This window comes from Heterodontus francisci, chromosome 17 (genome assembly GCF_036365525.1).
Source record: "Heterodontus francisci isolate sHetFra1 chromosome 17, sHetFra1.hap1, whole genome shotgun sequence".
Taxonomy (NCBI): domain Eukaryota; kingdom Metazoa; phylum Chordata; class Chondrichthyes; order Heterodontiformes; family Heterodontidae; genus Heterodontus; species Heterodontus francisci.
In genome coordinates this window covers 35,191,710-35,213,293 of record NC_090387.1, presented here as the reverse complement: position 1 = coordinate 35,213,293, position 21,584 = coordinate 35,191,710, and positions in this window count along the sequence as shown.

Below are 21,584 nucleotides of genomic sequence, written 5' to 3'. Positions count from 1 at the left end.
CAAGATGTGCACTTGATTCTCTTTGTCTTCAGTTCCTCCCACAGTGCTCTGCTGATGACATTACTGTCACTGACTGAATCTACAATAATGTTCACTCCAACACCCCCAACAATCACTGGAACTTTCTCATGGTTGCTTCCATTGACAGAAAACATGTATCCATGATTGTTAGTCATGTCCTCACTGCAACTTCTTCAACTCGTCTCACAGTTGTACTACTTCCATCTCCCTTTCCTTTACATGCTTTGCCTGGCTTCCCACTCTGTTCAGCTTTGCTTCTGCACTTGGCAAAATGGTCTCTGCTCCCACATTTTCTACATATCTTTCCCTTGGCAGGGCAGCAATCATCTCTTCCATAGTGCCTCAAGTTGCCACATCTGAAACGCTCTCTCTCAGACTTTTGCTGTTTACATTTACACTTACCCGGATTCCATTGTGTCATTCAAGTAACCTCAGATTTTGTCGTGGCGATGACAGAAATGGGATCTAGTTTCATGCTCTGAACTTGTCCATCCGCTGCTTCCAATGCAGCCAGTATTTTCAAAGTGTCTTCCAACATTAAATCATCTCCTCTTTTCAGCTGCCTGTGTCTCAACTTATCCGACTTGCAATGTTGGACCACCTGATCCTTTATCTGGTTATTCAGATCTGTCACAACAACAGTGGCACAGTGGTTAGCACTGCTGCCTCACAGCTCCAGGGACCCGGGTTCAATTCTGGATACTGCCTGTGCGGAGTTTGCAAGTTCTCCCTGTAGTTTTCACCGGGTGCTCTGGTTTCCCCCCACTGCCAAAGACTTGCAGGTGATAGGTAAATTGGCCATTGTAAATTGACCCTAGTGTAGGTAGGGAATATGGGATTACTGTAGGGTTAGTATAAATGGGTGGTTCTTGGTCGGCACAGACTCAGTGGGTCGAAGGGCCTGTTTCAGTGCTGTATCTCTAAATAAATAAATAATTGCATCCATCTGACACCTGCCTGAAATGAGTCACAAACTATACTACAATTTCCCCATCATTCTGTCTCATTTGACAAAAAACATGTCATTGGAATGTGGAATTTGGCATCACCATATAACGGTCTTTCAAAGCTTTCACTGCACATTCATAATCTGCCTTTTCTCCCCTGTCAGGCAAAGTCTTGAAAGTCTTCCTCACCGATGCACCCACATTGAACAGCAATAAGGTCCATCGCTGTGCTTTCTGCACCTCCGTCACCCCGTTCAAAAACAAACCGGGACTACGCTCCAAACTCCTCCAGCCATGCTTTCCGTTTCACACTGAAGGTACCGACATCACCCATCAGATCAAACAGCTCAATTTCCCAGACTGCAGACATATCAGCTCCAGCAAATGCCATGACACAATCCTAAATATCACCAAATTTACCTTTGAATTGTTTGCCTTTATAACCTCGTTGCCAATGTGACATCCCAGGCTGAAAAATCACACTTGAAGTCACAGATTTAACTTTAATGAAGATTTAACAAGCTTTATTAAAAAGACTTCTGTTCTCTACAGCAGCATTGCCTATCTGAACTTACAGGTCAGGTGTTTTCCCCAAAACACTGAGTTCCTTTCAGTTTCACTTCCAAGTACCATATATTCTCTAACACTCAAGCCCACACATACAATCATGACAGTTCCAACGCTGGGTTCCCAACGCCCGCTGTAAAATTCAGCCTGATCAGTCCAAAAGAATTGCTTTGTTGTATATTAATTATGGGTTTTCTTGGAAATGACAGTCATTGCCATTTGAGGCTTGAAATGCTAAAAACATCGCATTGGTTTGTCTTCCACATCAGTTGATACCAAACCTCATGGGAAGGCTGGATGTTGGGAAATTTGTGTATTAGTCACAAAGCAACAGCCCCAACAAACAAATTTCTCTGCAGCACCTGTGGAAGAGCCTGTCACTCCAGAATTGGCCTTTATAGCCACTCCAGGCGCTGCTTCACAAACCACTGACCACCTCCAGGCGCGTATCCATTGTCTCTCGAGATAAGGAGGCCCAAAAGAAAGAGAGTCACAAAGCCTAACTGCTTGACGTTTGTTGACACAGTTACTATACTGACTAAAATTCTACTTGTTAAACTTGTCAATTAGTGCAAACTGGCAAGACAAGAGTAAATGTATTTCCTCGGTCCATTCCAATTGACAAATTCGGAATCATTAATGTATAAAGTCCCACATGTATAGAGCAGTCCCTAAAGGTAGGGCTGAAAGCAGCACCGAGTATTAAATAGGAACAGTGTATTTCTGGGTTCTTTCAGCTATACTGTATATAACATCACATATGCCAACTTTCCAAACTTTTCCTGCATGGCCAGTCTTAATTACATGAAAAAAAATTTTCAAAAAGATAATAATGAATGTAATATTATCAAGTGGTAAGTTGAGCTAAGGAAAAAAAACTGGGGAGCTATTTACAAATTTCTTTGTGACGTGATAAAATTGTATTTGTTCACTGAGAATTATGGAAGTGCAAACAAGCAGCTGTATGCCTGATTGGTTTGAATTTCATTTGCTTATTATTCCAATTATTTTCAATGGGAGAGAGGAGTGTAGATATAAACACTCCACTCAGCCACCATTGAAACAATTAAAAATAAGCTGTCTCTAAAACAAATGACAAAAGGGGCAAATAATCATTAAAAACATTTAATACTTGAATATTAAATGAGAATCAAAATCTCAGCCTGTTTTCTGCCCTGCAAGGAATTAAATTTTGAGAAGAAAACTCATTTTTGGCCAGTTTTCTATTACCCTATTCTTGCTTGAGTTGGAAATGCTTTTCGTACTGTGTTGAAATCTATCAATTTAGCTCCACTTAACTATTAAGTGGCTTGATCATTACACCATAAATTTAGCCATCCACCTGAAGCACAATTTAGCCTGATTCAGACTAGAATTAGAAATGAATAGACTTTTTCCGAAAGTATAGGTACATCAATGGTGAACCAATAAATCTTGTGTATATTGTTCAATTCTAAAATGTTACAGTATTAAATCCTCTCAGTGCTAGTATACCATTGCATTACATAAAAATAGAAATATTACAAAATATCTGTGCTAAGATTTATGGTCATTACAAATAGGTCTGAACTCTCCTCTCTGTGATGGAGTAGCAGTGGAAAGGGACTTCTATCTACCATTTTGATCTCACTGTAACCTCAAAACATTTCCAGGATCGAAGGTTATTTGTTAAGCAGGTTGAGATCACCACCGCCAGAATGGAGCTTGCCACTGCAAGGCCGCAGAATTCCAGCAGTGCTGCAATTAAACTGCCAGTAGATGTAGCACGCTTGGATTTCCAAAAAGCATTCAATAAGATGCCATACAGAAGGCTAATACACAAGATAAGGGTGCATGAAGTTGGGGGTCATATATTAGTATGGAGAGAGGATTGGTTAACAGAAAGGAAGCAGAATAGGGTAAATGGGGCATTTTCAAGTTGGTAGGCTGTGACTAGTGGAGTGCCACAAGAATCAGTGCTGGAGCGTCAGCTACTTACAATCTATATTAATGACTTAGACAGAGACCAGGAGTAATGTTTACTGATAACACAAAGCTAGGTGGGAATGTAAGCCGTGAGTGGAGGACACAAAGAGGCTGCAAAGAGATATGGACAGGTTAAGTGAATGGGAAACAAGGTGGCAGATGAAGTATAATTTGGGGAAGTGTGAGGTTATTCACTTTGGTCATAAGAGCAGAAAAACAGAATATTTTTTCAAAGGTGTGAAACTTCTAGATGTTGATGCTCAGAGAGACTTGGGTGTAATCGTACAAGGAGCACAGAAAGTCAGCACGCAGGTCAGCAAGCAATTAGGAAGGCTTGTCTGCGACGCCCGCATCCCATGAAAGAATATTAAAAAATGGCATGTTGGCCTTTATTGCAATTGGATTGGAGTACAAGAATAAGGAAGGCTTGCTAGAATTGTACAGTGTGTTGGTGGGACCACACCTGGAGTACTGTGCACAGTTTGCATCTCCATACCTAAGGACGGATAAACTTGCTTTGGAGGTGGTACAACAAAGGATCATTTGATTGGACCCTGGGATGAGAGAGTTGTCCTATGATGTGAGGCTGAGTAAATTGGCCTTTACTCTCTGGAGTTTAGAAGAATGAAAGGTGATCTTACTGAAAAATACGAGATTCTGAAGGGGCTTTACAGGGTAGACTCTGAGAGGCTGTTGGCTGGGGAGTCTCAGAATAAGGGGCCAATCATTTAGGACTGAGATGAGGAGAAATTGCTTCATGCAAAGGGTTGTGAATCTTTGGAATTCCCTACCCCAGAGGTTGTACATGCTCCATCATTGAAAATATTTAAGGCCGAGATAGACAGGTTTTTGATGCCTCAGTTTTGATGATTCGAGGGGCCGAATGGTCTTCTCCTACTCCTGTTTCTTACGTTCTTATTGCAGCACCTGGAGGAGGAGATGTTTTAAAGGTGATGGAAAAGCTCCAAAACAGAAAGAAAGGCATTTTTTAAGCCTCGGTAGGTTTTTGAGTATTATTCTGTAGGAAAAGATGTCAATACTGGGCCCTTTCCCAGAACACAGTGACTCTGGGGACTTACTGCCATTACCCCAGGGATTATCATTACCTTTCCCTGGGATTGGCAAAAACTGGTAGTGATAATCAGGAAATGAAGTGACTTGCTAAGCTCACTTCCTTGCCAGCATTTCTGTGCACTGAGCAAAGCTGAAGCGTTCAGCAACCGTCCTGGCAGGGGATGTGAATTTGAAGTTGATGTGGGAACATGGCAGTGGGCCTCATCACCATAATTTTCCCCATTTTGGAAACAGTAGCAGAGAAAAGTTTAATCCATAGTGTCTGTGTTTGTGAAACGGTATAAACCAGGGGTTCCCAACCAGCGGTTCACGGCCCCCTAGGGGTCCAAGAGAAGATTTCAGGTGGTCTGTTGGTTGATTTGTCCCGTCAGTAGTCTCCCCTGTTCCGCTGTGTATTGAGATGATTGGAATAGTCTCAGATGCAAAGACTGTAGCCAGAATTTTATGAAAACCGGGTTTGTCCTGCTGGCGGGACCGGAAGCGGGACCTATGCCCCCACGGACGGATGGCGGGGCCCTGGGTGGCATTTTACCAGTGGCAACCAATTAAGAGGCCACTGCCTGTGATAACCTCTCCAGCTATTTTATTAACTGTGGCTGAAGACATTGAAGGAGAGAATTGCACCACACCTTGATTATTACAGCCTTGATGCAGGCCCAAGGACTGGCACGTCTCTTTCTTTCCACCCCATTCCTTCCTGCCTTCAAGACTACGTGGCACGTGCACTCTCTCCATTGATTCAGTTGGTCTAATTGAGGATGGTGGCCTGCTTCCCAGAGCTGCTGGCTGCTTGACAGCTCACTAATAGAGGTCACCACTGCTGAGCTGCAGGAAGACAAAGTATGTTTTCTTTATTTAATGTGCTAGGGCCAGGCAAGCAGGCAAGGTTCAACCACCAGTGGCGGCATCGTGGCTGTGTGGGTGGCTACTGCCACAAGGGATCCCCTCTGTGGGCCATGGAGCAGCCATAAAGGAGGACCCCTCCCAAGTTTTACCTGGCATTACCCCCACTTGGCAGCAGCCCCTCCCAAAACCAGTAAATTGCCAGTGGGGGCAGGAAGTGGCCAATAATCAGCCAATTAATTGGTTTAATTGGCCAACCACCTCTGCGCCACTGAGGTTCCCACCCCTGAGAGAATCCTGTGGCAGTGGGAAGAAATCAGGCTCCCCTCCCGATGCCTTCCACCGCCATTATACAAGGCCTCCCATCTCCCAGCCTATCTCCAGACGGCTGGTAAAATTCAGCCCTGTGTGTGCACAGGTTCTCACTGTTGGACATGATTTGTAATGTGCTTGTGCAAGTTCCTCTGCATATCACTCGCTCCTATGGATTTAGATCGTTAAGTTTTTTTTAATTACATCTACATTCATGGACATAGCCCACTCACTGTGTTTAACTATTAAATAAAACATTGAAGAAGTTATACTTCCTGCAACCTGAGTTGAGGGTGGGATAGTCAGTTAGTCTAGTGATGCCTGGGCTGAGGTAGTGAGTCTTCCTTTCACCTTTTTCTTTCCACTCGTGCAATGAGACTCTGTGTTGGTTGGAATCCAGTCACACAGCTGAAAAAAACAGTTTTTTTTCTCTCATCAAACTGTTAGTTGAGATGGGGAGGTGGCGGGGAGCACCATGAATAGAGAGTGCACATACCATGTGGCCTTGGAGAGGAAAAGTTGGAGGTGGAAAGAGCAAAGCTGTAACCTATGTTGGCATTTGGTACAGAGATAAGAGGAAACGGGGGCTTCAAGACCAGTTGCAGCACCACTGCTGCCACTCTAGCTCAGATTGGGTAACTCAGCACGGGCCAGGAGACGAACTCAGGCACCTTCCTGTTCTGTATGATACAGAACCACATTGGAAGCTACATCCATCAACTGAATCAATAAAGGGAGTACACATACCACAGGGTCTTGGAGGCGGGAAGGAGTGGGTGGAAAGAAAGAGATGTGCCAGCCCCTGGACCTGCAGCAAGGCCGTAATAATCGGGGTCCGGTGCACTTTGCTCCACATGTTCGCTGACCTGCTGAGAGTTTCCTGAACTTTCCGTTTTTATTTAATCTTTCCAACATCTGCAGTATTTTGGATTTTTTTGAAGTACGTGAACTATTTCAAGCTTCAACCTGTCTTACAAATGGCACCTCAGATATAAACTGTAAAAATTAGGATTTTTTTTAATTGACCAGTAAATTAAAAATATTAGATAGCAGGATGTGAGGTTCAAATGACAAATAGTACAGATATTAGAACAGTAACAGGACTACTTCTGGCGTGGCACTACATATCCTGTTGTACCATTTCAGCAAGCCTGTCAAATATTACACATTCATTATTAGACTTAGAAATTTGCAGCCTCGATCACCATCTCACACATGAATTTGGTGGTCCACACCAATCCCTGGCTAAATTTTGATTGAAGGTATTTTTCAATATTGCAAAATGTGCTTTGGAAACACTGGGCTGAATTTTACCAGCTCACCGCCTATCTCGGTGACAAGCTTCAAAGATGGCGGGGTGCAAGTGCAGGATTTGCTCCGAGGAGCCGCAGCGATATTAAACGCGACAGCTCATTTACAGAGCCAGGGCAGACCGCCACTGACCCCCCCACCCCCCGATGATGAGGAGGGGGCAGGTGCTCCGTCCCTGACAACGGCATCCAGTGCCACTGCGCAGGCACCCACACCATTCTTAAGGGGCTTCAAGACCATTTAATTTAAAGGCACATTGTTTTAAAGTTTATTACAAATTATTAAATTAATGTTCCCAGCCCTTCTCTCACCTCTCCAATAAAGTTACATTTCATCCCTTGCCCTCTCCCCCCAAAATATTCACCTTGTGTACCTGACCTTCCCTCGCCCCCAAATGTCAAAAACTTTCAACTTTACCCCTTCCCATCACCCCCTAGACCAATCAAGTAAGTTTGACCCCGCTCCCCCTCACGCGCACTGATATGCTTACCTCTTCCCTCCTCCTGACCAGTGTTCCGCCATCCATCACTGGTCGGCGATCGGATGGCATGGGAGTGCCAGTTGCCAACTGCAATATCAGAGCGGGACAGCCAGCAGCACCAGATAATTCATTAATTCATTAATTTGCATTGATTACCATATTTAAATGTGTCTCCCGTCACCGAGCGGCGGGGGGCCGCCACCGGGCCTCGCTGCCACCGGTAATGAGGGGTGGGGCCTCTTCAAGAAGCATTTTCTGGTCCCCCCTGCCATGACCCTGATGTGGTGGAGTCAGTAAAATTCAGCCCACTGTTGATCAGGATTCTATCCTCCCCACCCCTCGCCTTCCCCACACTCTCCCCGCAACTCCAGAGAACATCGAATTTCTGAAGCATGCTTGCTGCCTTCCAGTTTTGTTTTCTCATGTTGTGCCCTTGAATCATTTGCTGAATTGTCTGTTGGTGGTCCTATCGCACTGACTCAGTTTCCTTTTGCACCTCAGTTTCTGTCACTTTTTTCTGAATATATTGTGGCCGTTTGTCTTTACGACAGTTAATCAGTTATTTATTGGGTCTGTCTGTGTATGTCCATAAACCACCCAATAGACAGCAAACATTCAGTGTTATAATGCATTTCTGAAACAGCAATGAAAATCCTTCATTGTGGTGTTGCTGGTGCTCCAGCTCCAGAATTTATGCAGGATAGTAATTACAATCTGTTCTACTGAACAATAGATCTGACATGAGCTAGTGTTTGTACATGTACACCAGTTTCTTGATTTATTTCTTGGTTTCCTGATCTGCTTGCAAGCTAGTTTATTTCCATGACCTTAGTGCACTTGTGACTCAAGGAGACAATACTATTTTGGTACTACCTTGAATTGCTTGAACTGGATTACTTAATGTATAACTTTAAAATGTTAGAATTCAGCAGACAGAGTGAACCGGTGTGCCCTAGCAACCTGTAATAGAAAGTCCAGACCAGCTAGCTTTGGAATTATTTATCTTGAAGTGGGCCTATGCTTGTGGATCAGCAAAATTACATCTTTATTATATTTTCATAATCTAGGAGGCATAGGAAATCATCTGTTCTTACTGTGAAATCTGTATTTTGTTTAATTGTATATATTTTTACAAAAAAAAATCCATATCTTATCTTGGTACAGTGCTTTTTAGTCTACCTCCCACAACCTGCCCTGTTACCTTGAATGATTTGTACACATATACCCTCAAGTCCCTCTGCTCCTGCACCCCTTCAGAACTATATCCTTTAACTTATTCCTCATTCTTCCTACCAACACTTTTCACTTCACACGTCTTTGTATTAAATTGCCACGTTGCCACTTGTCTGCCTATTCCACGAGCCCGTCTTGAAGTTTATCACTATCCTCCTTACAGTTCACAATACATTTAAGTCTTGTGTCATCTGCAAATTTTGAAATTTTGCCTGTTAGGGTCTGTTAATGAATGTTAGTTCAAGATAATAGGGTGAACAGGTGTTGGGTGTTAATTAGTCAATTGTATTCAATTATGACTATATAAAGAGCCAGCCAGGACTGGGTGGTGGTGCTGTTTGGAGAGCAGAAGTAAGCTCTGTGGCAAGCAATAAACAATCTCCACCAAAGCATCCTAGTCTCAGTGTCTTCTTCACAAACAGGCTTGAAAGTTTCTCTAACAGTGCCCTGTACACCCAAGTCTAGGTCATTAATATAGATCAAGAAAAGCAGTGGTCTTAACACTAAACCCCTGGGGAACCCCACTATATATCTTCCTCCAGACTGAAAAACAACCTTCCACCACTACGCTGTTTCCTATCACTCAGCCAACTTTGTATCCATGCTGATACTGTTCCTTTTATTCCATGGGCTTTTAACTTTATTAACAAGCCTGTTATGTGGCACTTTATCAAATGCCTTTTGCAAGTCCATGTACACCACATCAACTGCAATACTCTCATTAATCCTCTTTGTTACCTCATCAAAAAAACTCAAGCAAGTTAGTTAAACATGATTTGCCCTTAACAAATCTGTGCTGGCTTTCCTTAATTAATCCACATTTCTCCACATGACTGTCAATTTTATCCTAAATTATCACTTCTCAAAGCTTTCCCACCACTGAGGTTAAACTGACTGGTCTGTAGTTTCTGGGTTTGTCCTTACACCCTTTTTCAAACAAGGGTGTAGCATTTGCAATTCTCCAGTCCTCTGGCACCACCCTAAGGAGGATTGGAGCCAGGGCCTCTGCAAATTCCACCCTTACTTCTCTCAGTATCCTTGGATGCATCTGTGCTGATCCTGGTGACTTATCAACTTTAAGTACAGCCAGTCTATCTAATACCTCCTATTTATCAATTTTTAGTCTATCTAGTGTCGCAACTACCTCCTCTTTCACTATGATTTGGACAGCATCTTCTCCCTTGGTAAAGACAGGTGCAAAGTATTCATTTAACACCTCAGCCATGCCCCCTGCCTACATGTATAAATCACCTTTTTGGTCACTAATCAGCCCCACTCTTCCTTTTGCTACTCTTTTACTATTTATACGCCTATAGAAAACTTTTGGATTCCCCTCCTTTCCATCCCTCTGCTACAGACCATCACAGTGTCCCCTTGTCCAAAATCTTGAACAAAAGACACCACACAAAAACCATTCCGCAACAACTTGATCCAACAACACTTCCAGTAATACATATGAAACTGAACAATTCAGCCTTGTGCTTTTCCTTAGTGTCTGTCTTGTGGATGCCTTTTGCTGGTGCTTTGGTCTAGTGCTCCTATGCAGGGCTACCCCTGTGGCTGCACCATGGCTGGTGAAAGGCTGCTGACTTTCGGTGGGGGAGACTGCAGTTGGCCTCGCAGGATGACTTCAAGCAGGTCTGGGCCTTGAGGGACAGACTTCGAGCACCCCCTCAGCATGGGAGGCAACAGTCTGGGCTAGTTGGTTGAAAAGCATTAACAGGGGCACTGACTGAGTGGCAGGATGAATGCTGCCCCCCAGAGCGTGGTCAGCAGGCTTTTGCGTCACGGAGCTACTGCCACGTCTCCAATCTTAGTATTCTGCTGGAGCACAGATTGCTAGACTGCTGTGAGATCTTGCCTACATCATTGAGCACTGGTATCCGCAACCATGTTGGCAGCAGTCTGAAATTGCATGTCAGCTAACATGGATCTCAGGACTTCTGTCTGAACTTCCAAAGCAGTGCTCAGACATTGAGTGGCTTCTGCCTGCTTTGCAGTGGAAGCTGAGACATTGGCCAGCAGACATTGGATCATGTTGGGTTCACGAGAATTGTCATGGGGCTGCCCACTGTCATGATTGTATGTGTGGCCTTGAGTGTTAGCGAATATATGGTACTCGGAAGGGAAACCGAAAGCAGCTTTGTGCTTTGGGGAAAACACCTGACATGGGAGTTGTTGTAAGGTCAAATAGCTTTGTAGCCACAGTAAGCAAGAACTCTACAGAATTCTTTAATAAAACACCTGTTAAATCTTTCTTCAAGTTACAGCTGTGATTTCAAGTGTGATTCATTTCAGCCTGAGATGTGACATCGGCAGCGAGGTTAGAAAGTCAAACAATTCAGAGGTAAATTTGGAGATATTTAGGATTGTGTCATGGCATTAGGTGGAGCTGATATGTCTGCAGTCCAGAAAATTGAGCCGTTTAATCCAACAAGTGATGCCAGTTCCATCAGTATGAAATGGAAAGCATGGCTGGAGGAGTTTGAAACGTATGCTGACAGTCGCGGTTTGTTTTTGGACGGGGTGACGGAGGTGCAGAAAGCACAGTAATGGGCCTTATTACTGTTCATTGCGGGTGCGTCGGTGAGGGAGACTTTCAAGATGGTGTCTGATGGGAGAAAAGGCAGATTATGAACGTGCAATGAAAGCTTTGAAGGACCATTATATGGTGATGCCAAATTCCACATTCCAATGACATGTTTTCTGTCAAATGAAACAGAACGAGGGGGAAACAGTAGCTCAATTTGTGACTCATTAGAGGCAGGCATCAGATGGATGCAAGTATGTTGTGACAGATCTGAAAAAACAGATAATGGATTAGGTCGTCCAACATTGCAAGTCAGATAAGTTGAGACACAGGCAGCTGGAAAGAGGAGGCGACTTAACGTTGGAAGACACTTTGAAAATAAAGACTACATTGGAAGCAGTGGATGGACAAGTTCACAGCATGAAACTAGATCCCATTTCCGCTATCAGCTCGACAAATCTGGTTAATTGAGTCACAGAACGGAATCCAGGTACGCGTAAATGTAAACTTCAAAAGTCTGAAAGACCGTTTCAGATGTGTTAACTTGAGGCACTATGGAAGAGATGATTGCTGCCCTGCCAAGGGAAAGATATGTAGAAAATGTGGGGGCAGAGACCATTTTGCCAAGAAGTGCAGAAGCAAAACTGAACAGAGTGGGAAGCCTGGCAAAGCATGTAAAGGAAAGGGAGATGCAAGTAGTACAACTGTGAGATGAGTTGAAGAAGATGCAGTGAGGACACGAATAGCAATTATGGATACATGTTTTCTGTCAATGGAAGCAACCATGAGAAAGTTCCAGTGATTGTTGGGGGTGTTGGAGTGAACATTATTGTAAATTCAGGGAGTGACAGTAATGTCATCAGCAGAGCACTGTGGGAGGAACGGAAGACAGAGAATCAAGTGCACATCTCGAAAATGTGTCAAAAGGCTTTATCCTTACACACCTAAAACCCCACTTCAAACTGTTGGATATTTCACAATGAGTGAAAAGCTGGAGATCAGACTGTGGGGGCAGAATTAGTAGTGATTGAGGAGGATGGTGAGCCTCTTCTGAGCAGGGAAACTGGTCAAGCCTTGGGGGTGCTATATATTAGATTGAAAGTGAATTCTGTGAAATTCTGTGTAGAGCTTCGAGAGGTGTTTGGATCAGTGTTTCAAGGAATTGGGAAGTTGTACAACCACCAAGTGAGATTAACAATTGATGAGAATGTGAAGCCTGTAGCTCAGACTATACACAGAACACCTTTTGGTCTGAGAAGGAAAGTTGGGGCAAAGATCAAGGAATTGGTTGACCAAGATATCATAAAGCCAGTTGAAGGACCAACACCATGGGTGAACCCTGTTGTGGTAGTGCCTAAACCAAATGGTGACATCAGACTCTGTGTTGATATGTGACAGGTAAATGAAGTGGTAATGACAGAACGTCATCCAATGCCCACTGTGGATGAAATCTTTCAAGAGTTGTCAACAAGCAAGGTATTCTCCAAATTTAAAATGGGGATACCACCAGCTGGAGCTTCATCCTGATTCAAGGAAGGAGATAACTTTTGGCAGTCATTGTGGACTTTACCGATACAGGAGATGGCTAGTTGGCATCAATGCAACATCAGAGATTTACCAGCATGAAATTCATAAGGTGATACAAGGGATCCCAGGAACAACCAATATCTCAAATGAAATCATTATTCATGAAGCCAGTCGAGAGAAACATGACGAGAGGCTGAGATTAGTATTGGCTAGATTGCAGTCAGCAGGACTTACAGTAAATGCAGACAAGTGCTTTCTGGGCGTGACAGAGCAAAGGTTCATGGGCCATAAACTCACGAGCAGTGGAATCAATCCTGCCAAAGACAAGATAGAAGCAATAGCAGAGGCACGTGAACCACAAAACGCTCACGAAGTGAGACACATAGAAACATAGAAAATAGGAGCAGGAGTAGGCCATTTGGCCCTTCGGGCCTGCTCCGCCATTCAAAAAGGATAATGGCTGATTGTCTAATTCAGTACCCTGTTCCCACTTTCTCCCCATATCCCTTGATCCCTTTGGCATTAAGAAATATATCTATCTCCTTCTTGAATATATTTAATCACTTGGCCTCCACTGCTTTCTGCGGTAGAGAATTCCATAGGTTCACCATCCTCTGAGTGAAGAAATTTCTCCTCATCTCGGTTTTAAATGGAAAACCCTGTATCCTGAGACTGTGACCTCTGGTTCTGGACTCCGGAGCCATCGGGACCATCCTCCCCGCATCTATTCTGTCTAGTCCTGTTAGAATTTTATAGGTTTCTATGAGATCCCCTCTCATTCTTATAAACTCTAGTGAATATAGGTCTAGTCGACCCAATCTCTCCTCATATGTTAATCCTGCCATCCCAGGAATCAGCCCAGTAAATCTTCTTTGCACTCCCTCCATGGCAAGAACATCCTTCCTCAGATAAGGAGACCAAAATTGCACACAGTACTCCAGATGTGGTCTCACCAAAGCGCTGCATACTTTTTGGCACTTGTGAGCTATTTTGCGAGGTATTTCCAAAACTTTGCTAACCTGGCAGATCCATTGAGGAAGTTAACCAGAAAGAATGAATGCTTCCGATTTGATGAAGAACAGAAAGCAGCATTCAAAGCTTCGAAAAACAGGTTGACAAGTGCTCAAATATTGGGATACGATGATCCAGAAGCACCAATGAAAGTCATTGCAGATGTTAGTCCAGTAGGATTAGGACCAGTGCTGGTGCAAATGCATGCTGAGGGCCCGAGAATCATTGCTTATGCGAGCAGATCTCTGACAGATGTAGAGAGGAGATATTCTCATTCGGAGAAAGAGGCCCTAGGATTGGTGTGGGCATGTGAAAGATTCCGTGCATACTTGTTTGGCATCAAGTTTGAATTAATGATGGATCACAAGCCATTACAGATGATTTATTCTCCCAGATCCAAACCATGTGCCAGAATCGAAAGATGGATTTTGAGACTCCAGCAATACAAGTACAAGGTGGTTCACATTACTGGAAAGATGAACATTGCTGACTCACTGTCACAACTACTGAGGGAGGATCAAACATACAGATCTTAATGAGAGAAGGAAGCTGAATCATTCATAAGATTTGTGGCAGAGCAATGACAACTAGAGAGATTGAAAGAGAATCAGACAAAGATCCAGAATTGAATGACGTCAGACAGAGAATCCACGTTGGAAATTGTGAGAATTGCCCATTCAGAGCATACATTGTGTTAAGAGGGTTTTCATTTTTTTTGTTAAAACTTGAGAAATTATATGTTAAAACTGAAAAGAATTTCATACAAGCTGAACTTTGTTTTTTTTTAAAGGAAGGTAATCAGAAGGTTGGGACTGAGAGTGGAACTATAAACAGTTACTGGAAGGCATCTGTTATCAAATAAAAACCCAGCAGGGTTTGTTTTGGTTTGAAGAGAGGTGACAGGCCAAGATTTATAGATGTCACAGGACTTGCTTCTGGAAAATTTTTAATTTCATTTTAAACTGTTAAAAAAGCCAGTTGGTGCTTGGGTTGAAACACAAGAAGCTTTGCTTCCTGACTTGCCAGGAGAATACAGATCACCTCTTTCTCTTGAAAAGAAGCCCTGCATCAAGTATGTTTCTTATTTCCTCCTGTATTTGAAGAAAGCCTGCACGATTAAAGAACTTGCATGTCAAATGTTTGCAACTGAAACCCTTGTTGCTGCCTCCCTACTGTAAGACTTATTTGGAGTCTTCTGTAGCTGCAACCTGACTGAAATCTTCTGTAGCTGCAGCTCTTGGAAGCCTACCCAAACTGATCATCAGCATTGTCCGGAAAGAACTGTTCTAGGACGATCCCATTGACATCCACCTATTCACCTTTGGGACACATCACCAAAACAAAGGACTTCCTTCCATAACTTCTTTTGAGCCTAAATCGTTTTTTTATTCCTTTTTTTTTCTTTATAACAGCTGTAAACAAAAATCATTTTTTTCCCAGTTAACCAGTTGTGTGTGTATGTGTGTGTGCATGAGAGCTAGGATAAATAAGGGGCTTTAATATTTCAATTTGTGTGTTTGTTTACTTCCTTATTGGTTAAAACTTGGTTTATAATAAACGGATAATTTTGCTCTTTATTAAAGAAACCTGGTTGGTGAGCTTTATTCTAGGGAAAAATAGAGTATCTGATTGACTGTTTCAGTAAGTGGGAAAATTTAAATATATGTTGTGACCTGTGGAGAAGTGGGGCTGAATTAACAGTGCACTCCTCCCGCCTCGATCGTAACAATTGTTATACGAGATGTATTGTGCACAATTGGGAAGTGTATTCTCAGAGGTAACAAACTTATAGCGCAACAAAAGCTTAGGCCTAGACTGGTGATGCTAGCTCATGAGGGTCACTTGGGAGTGGTTGGTACTAAGCAAAATTTACAAACCAAAGTATGGTGGCCAGAGATGGAAAAAGATGTAGAGCAGTTTGTCAAAACATGTCATGGGTGTCAACTTGTCAGCAGTCCCAATCCACCAGAACCAGTATTCAGCATACTGTTACTGGCTGGACCATGGGAGGATGTAGCAATTGACTTCTTAGGTCCACTTACATCAGGAGAACTCATACTGGTGGTGATTGACTATTACAGCCATTATTATGAGTATGTGGTAATGATGTCGACAACGGCAGAGAAAACGGTGTTTGCATTGACTGAAATATTTGCAAGGCACGGTCGACCAGTCACTCTGTATTCAGACAATGGGCCACAATTTATTTCACAGAACTTTGCAGATTACATGCATGTCACAGGTATTCACCATCACAGAGTAACCCCTAAATGGCCACAGGCAAATGGAGAAGTGGAAAGACGAAACCAATCCTTAGAGAAATGGATGAGGATTGCTCAGGCTGAGGGAAAAGATTGAAGGAGATGTTGTTGTCATATGTGGCCATGTATAGAGCAAATACACACACAACAACGGGAACAAGCCCAGCTGAGTTGTTATTTGGATGCAAAATTCGCAACAAGATACCGGAGCTGAGGGACATTACAGTTGATCAGGAGGTTCAAGATCATGATGCTGAGAAAAAGGGTGCTGCAAAGTTTTATGCAGACCACAGAAGGAGAGCTAGGCAGGCTGATGTGATGCCAGGTGATGAAGTATTGCTGAAACGGGAGAGGCCAAATAAGATGGATACACCATATTATTCCAAACCGTACATGGTTATTGCCAAGAAGGGAAACAGCAGCACCAGAAGGAGTACTATATAACAGAAATTCTTCATGCGTTAAAAGACAAAGACACAACAGCAGATGAACCAGATGTAGGAGCTGAGGTGAAGCTGACATTCAGCAGCTCAGAAGTCCAAGCCAGTGATGCTGTTGGCAGGCAAACAGCTTGCTATCCAGAGGAAGAAACATCAGTTCCAGAGGGGGTGATGACACTTCCTAATCGTGACATGGTGACCAGAGTTCGTGAGACAACAGAAAGAATACAAAGAATACCAAAACTATATGAATATTATGTGCTGTGATTATGTTCAAAAATCATGGGCATGTTTTGGTCTGATAAGGGAGGAATATCATGAATGTACATGTGGGCTTCAGTATTAGCGAATATATGGTACTTGGAAAGGAAACTGAAAGTAGCTTTATGCTTTGGAGAAAATATCTGACCTAGGGGTTGTTGTAAGGCTAGATAGTTTTGTGGCCACAGTAAAAGCAGTAAGCAAGAACACTACAGAAATCTTTAATAAAATACTTGTTAAATCTTTGTTAAAGTTACAGCTGTCATTTCAAGTGTGATTCATTTCAGCCTGCGATGTGACACTCACCGTTTTCATGCAGGAAAGGATGGGCTCCAAGCTCTGCACAAAGCCATGTGCAAAGTTGGAGCTGAACTCCTGCATGCTCCTTGACAGTGACAACAGAATCTGCGGCAGGCCTGCCAATGTACCAAGTATCTCTGTGTGCATGTCCATCAACCTTTTCCTGTATGTTGCCCAACTGAAGTGCTCATCTGAGTCCCCTGCAGCAGAATTCATCTGTGACCTCACCTTCCGGGGAGTTGGCACCTGCACTATCCCTTCCTCCTCCCCTGGCTGCAGTGTACTCGTGTCCGATGACTCACCACGTATTCATCCTGGCTCTGTATTACCCTCTAAAATAAGTGCAGTACCAGTATCTGAGCTGGTGGCTCCAAGTCTCAGATCAAACAATTGTGCTTCTTCATCAGCCACCTGCTCTTGCTCATGCCCTTCACGGTGAGGTTGCACTGGCTGGCCAGGTGGCAGTTTTTGGGTATGTAGAAGCTTAAGTGAGGAAGGGGAGGGTTAGGATGAAGGAAGGGGCATTAGGTGGAGAGCAGGTGGTCCATGGTCACATCTGCAGCTTGCACTTCATGCCAGACAGTGGGATGAAGGTGAAGTGGGATTTGAGAAGGTGCATAGGGCAGGAACATACCATCATCCTGGATGTTCTCAGCAAAGCCAGTTGCAATGACCTCAGTCATTGCCAGATCAATAGTTCACAGCAATGTCTTCTCCAAGGGCCTCAAGAGATATAGGGGTGCCTGACCCCTGCTCATTCTCTACTGCTCCCTCCTGTTATGTGCCACCTTAGGCTGCGAGAGGAAGGGATGAGTGCCAATGTGTTGCAATGTGTTTGGGTTATATGCCTGTTATAACTGAATAGTTGGAAGGATGTGGAAGCTGTGAAATGTGGGTGTGAGGTTTGCAGCTCTGTAAATATGTGAGGTTGAGGTGGAACATCTGAATGTTAGACATGAGTTCTGATTACTAGAGATTGCCGCTTGTTGAGTGATGGGGGTGTGGTGCATTGAGCAGCATGTGAGGCTAATAGTGTGATGGGTAGGAGAAAGCATTTGAAGATGCATTGACTGAACTTGACCACTTGAATGATGTCTTGAACATTTTTGTGGCACTGCAGCCAGGTTCTCAGGGCCAGACTGTTTGCATTGACTTTCCTGTCTTCCTATTCCAACTTGCATTGAAGTAGGAGACTGGAAGGCCTCCTGACCCCTTGCGCAAACATGACTTCGCTCCTCCTTTCCAACTTCTGGACTAAGGCCTCCAGTGTGGTGTCAGAGAACCTGGGGGCCCTCTCTCAGGCCTGCTACTTCTTTGGTACTTGATTCCTTGCAAAAAACACTTTTTGGTACAGCTCCAACACCCACTGCTACCAGAATGCACCTCCCCTTTAAGAAGTGCAGGCTAGCTATAACTTGTGCTAGCCACGCCTGTACCTGGGCCACCTGCTGAGCCTACACCCAGCCAGCAGTACGTTTAGAAATGGGCTGCATGCCACAATCATGGTGATCGATCAGACATGAGGTAGTGCATCATGATCCCCGCACCCCCAAACTGGCCCTTTCAAATTTTTAGCCCATTTATATGTGAATTCATTTTCAGTTTATTTAGATAAATTGACTTTAAGGGTTTTGTTTCGAGAAGTCCAGATTTTTCTGCTGCCTCATTTACACGAGACTGGATGTCATGTGACTGCAGACTTCTAATAGGAAATTGCATAATTGGTAGGTTTTCTATTCTTTGAGCAATTAATCAGAGATAATTCAAAATTATTTTCAGAAATGTGTAAAATATATGCTGGAAGAGAATATTTTTGTATGCTTTTCATAAGTGCTTTTCATGAGCAGTTTTGGCTCATTACTAAAATTACCAGCTTGTCCCATTTACATAGCTGCACTTATTCTGACAGCTACAGAAGTCCCAGGCTGGCTCGAGAGGCTGCCAAGTTTTGTAATACATCAGAAAGACTGCTGGACAGGAACTGTATGGGGAAGATTGTAGTGATGTACGATTGCTGGCTCTCAAAGTCTTGAAATGTGTCTAAGCAAATTCCTGACTGATGAAGTCTGACAATGTCATGTGGCCAAGAGAATTGTTGCTTACCAAGATATCCACCAGGGGAAGTGGGAAAGAAGCATGTTAAGTAAAAGAGTTCACTGGCAAAACATTCTTTGAGAAAGGTTATGAGAGGAAGAAGTCAAAAATCACCATCTGCAGAGGGAATTTCCTGAACAGCAGCAGAAATGTATGAACGTATAGAAGAAGGAAAAGGGAAAACAGAGCAAAAGAAGAAGGTAATTGGAAACTAGATTGAGAGACTGATTAAGGGGTAAAAGTAGCAAAAGCAAGCCATAAAGGCAGAATCCCATAAATGCAGGTAGAAATTAACAAGTGAGAGAAAATTATCTTGATAAGGATAAGAGTAGTCCTCGGGTGAAGGTGCTAAATTGGGGGGAGGCTAATTATAACAATATTAGGCAGGAACTGAAGAATTTAGATTGGGGGCGACTGTTTGAGGGTAAATCAACATCTGACATGTGGGAGTCTTTCAAACGTCAGTTGATTAGAATCCAGGACCGGCATGTTCCTGTGAGGAAGAAGGATAAGTTTAGCAAGTTTCAGGAACCTTGGATAACGCGGGATATTGTGAGCCTAATCAAAAAGAAAAAGGAAGCATTCGTAAGGGCTGGAAGGCTAGGAACAGACGAATTCCTTCAGGAATATAAAGACAGTAGGAAGGAACTTAAGCAAGGAGTCAGGGGGGCTAAAAGGGGTCATGAAAAGTCATTGGCAAACAGGATTAAGGAAAATCCCAAGGCTTTTTATATGTATATAAAGGGCAAGAGGGTAACCAGGGAAAGGGTTGGCCCACTCAAGGACAGAGAAGGGAATCTATGTGTGGAGCCAGAGGAAATGGGCGAGGTACTAAATGAGTATTTTGCATCAGTATTCACCAAAGAGAAGGACTTGGTGGATGATGAGCCTAGGGAAGGGAGTGTAGATAGTCTCAGTCATCTCATTATCAAAAAGGAGGAGGTGTTGGGTGTCTTGCAAAGCATTAAGGTAGATAAGTCCCCAGGGCCTGATGGGATCTACCCCAGAATACTGAGGGAGGCAAGGGAAGAAATTGCTGGGGCCTTGACGGTAATCTTTGCATCCTCATTGGCTACAGGTGAGGTCCCAGAGGACTGGAGAATAGACAATGTTGTTCCTTTGTTTAAGAAGGGTAGCAAGGATAATCCAGGAAATTATAGGCCGGTGAGCCTTACTTCAGTGGTAGGGAAATTATTGGAGAGGATTCTTCGGGACAGGATTTACTCCCATTTGGAAAGAAACAAACTTATTAGCGAGAGGCAGCATGGTTTTGTGAAGGGGAAGTCGTGTCTCACTAATTTGATTGAGTTTTTTGAGGAAGTGATGAAGATGATTGATGAAGGAAGGGCGGTGGATGTTATCTATATGGACTTCAGTAAAGCCTTTGACAAGGTCCCTCATGGCAGACTGGTACAAATGGTGAAGTCACACAGGATCAGAGGTGAGCTGGCAAGATGGATACAGAACTGGCTCTGTCATAGAAGACAGGGGGTAGCAGTGGAAGGGTGCTTTTCTGAATGGAGGGATGTGACTAGTGGTGTTCCGCAGGGATCAGTGCTGGGACCTTTGCTGTTTGTAGTATATATAAATGATTTGGAGGAAAATGTAGCTGGTCTGATTAGTAAGTTTACGGACGACACAAAGGTTGGTGGAATTGCGGATAGTGATGAGGATTGTCAGAGGATACAGCAGGATATAGATCGGTTGGAGACTTGGGCGGAGAAATGGCAGATGGAGTTTAATCCGGACAAATGTGAGGTAATGCATTTTGGAAGGTCTAATGCAGGTGGGAAGTATACAGTAAATGGCAGAACCCTTAGGAGTATTGACAGGCAGAGAGATCTGGGCGTACAGGTCCACAGGTCACTGAAAGTGGCAACGCAGGTGGATAAGGTAGTCAAAAAGGCATACGGCATGCTTGCCTTCATTGGTCGGGGCATAGAGTATAAAAAATTGGCAATTCAGCTGTACAGAACTTTAGTTAGGCCACACTTAGAATATTGCGTGCAATTCTGGTCGCCACACTACCAGACGGACGTGGAGGCTTTGGAGAGGGTACAGAAGAGGTTTACCAGGATGTTGCCTGGTCTGGAGGGCATTAGCTATGAGGAGAGGTTGGATAAACTCGGATTGTTTTCACTGGAACGACGGAGGTGGAGGGTCAACATGATAGAGGTTTACAAAGTTATGAGCAGCATGGACACAGTGGATCGTCAGAAGCTTTTTCCCAGGGTGGAAGAGTCAGTTACTAGGGGACATAGGTTTAAGGTGAGAGGGGCAAAGCTAAGAGGGGATGTGCGAGGCAGGTTCTTTACACAAAGGGTGGTGAGTGCCTGGAACTTGCTGCCGGGGGAGGTGGTGGAAGCAGGTACGATAGCGACGTTTTAGAGGCATCTTGACAAATAC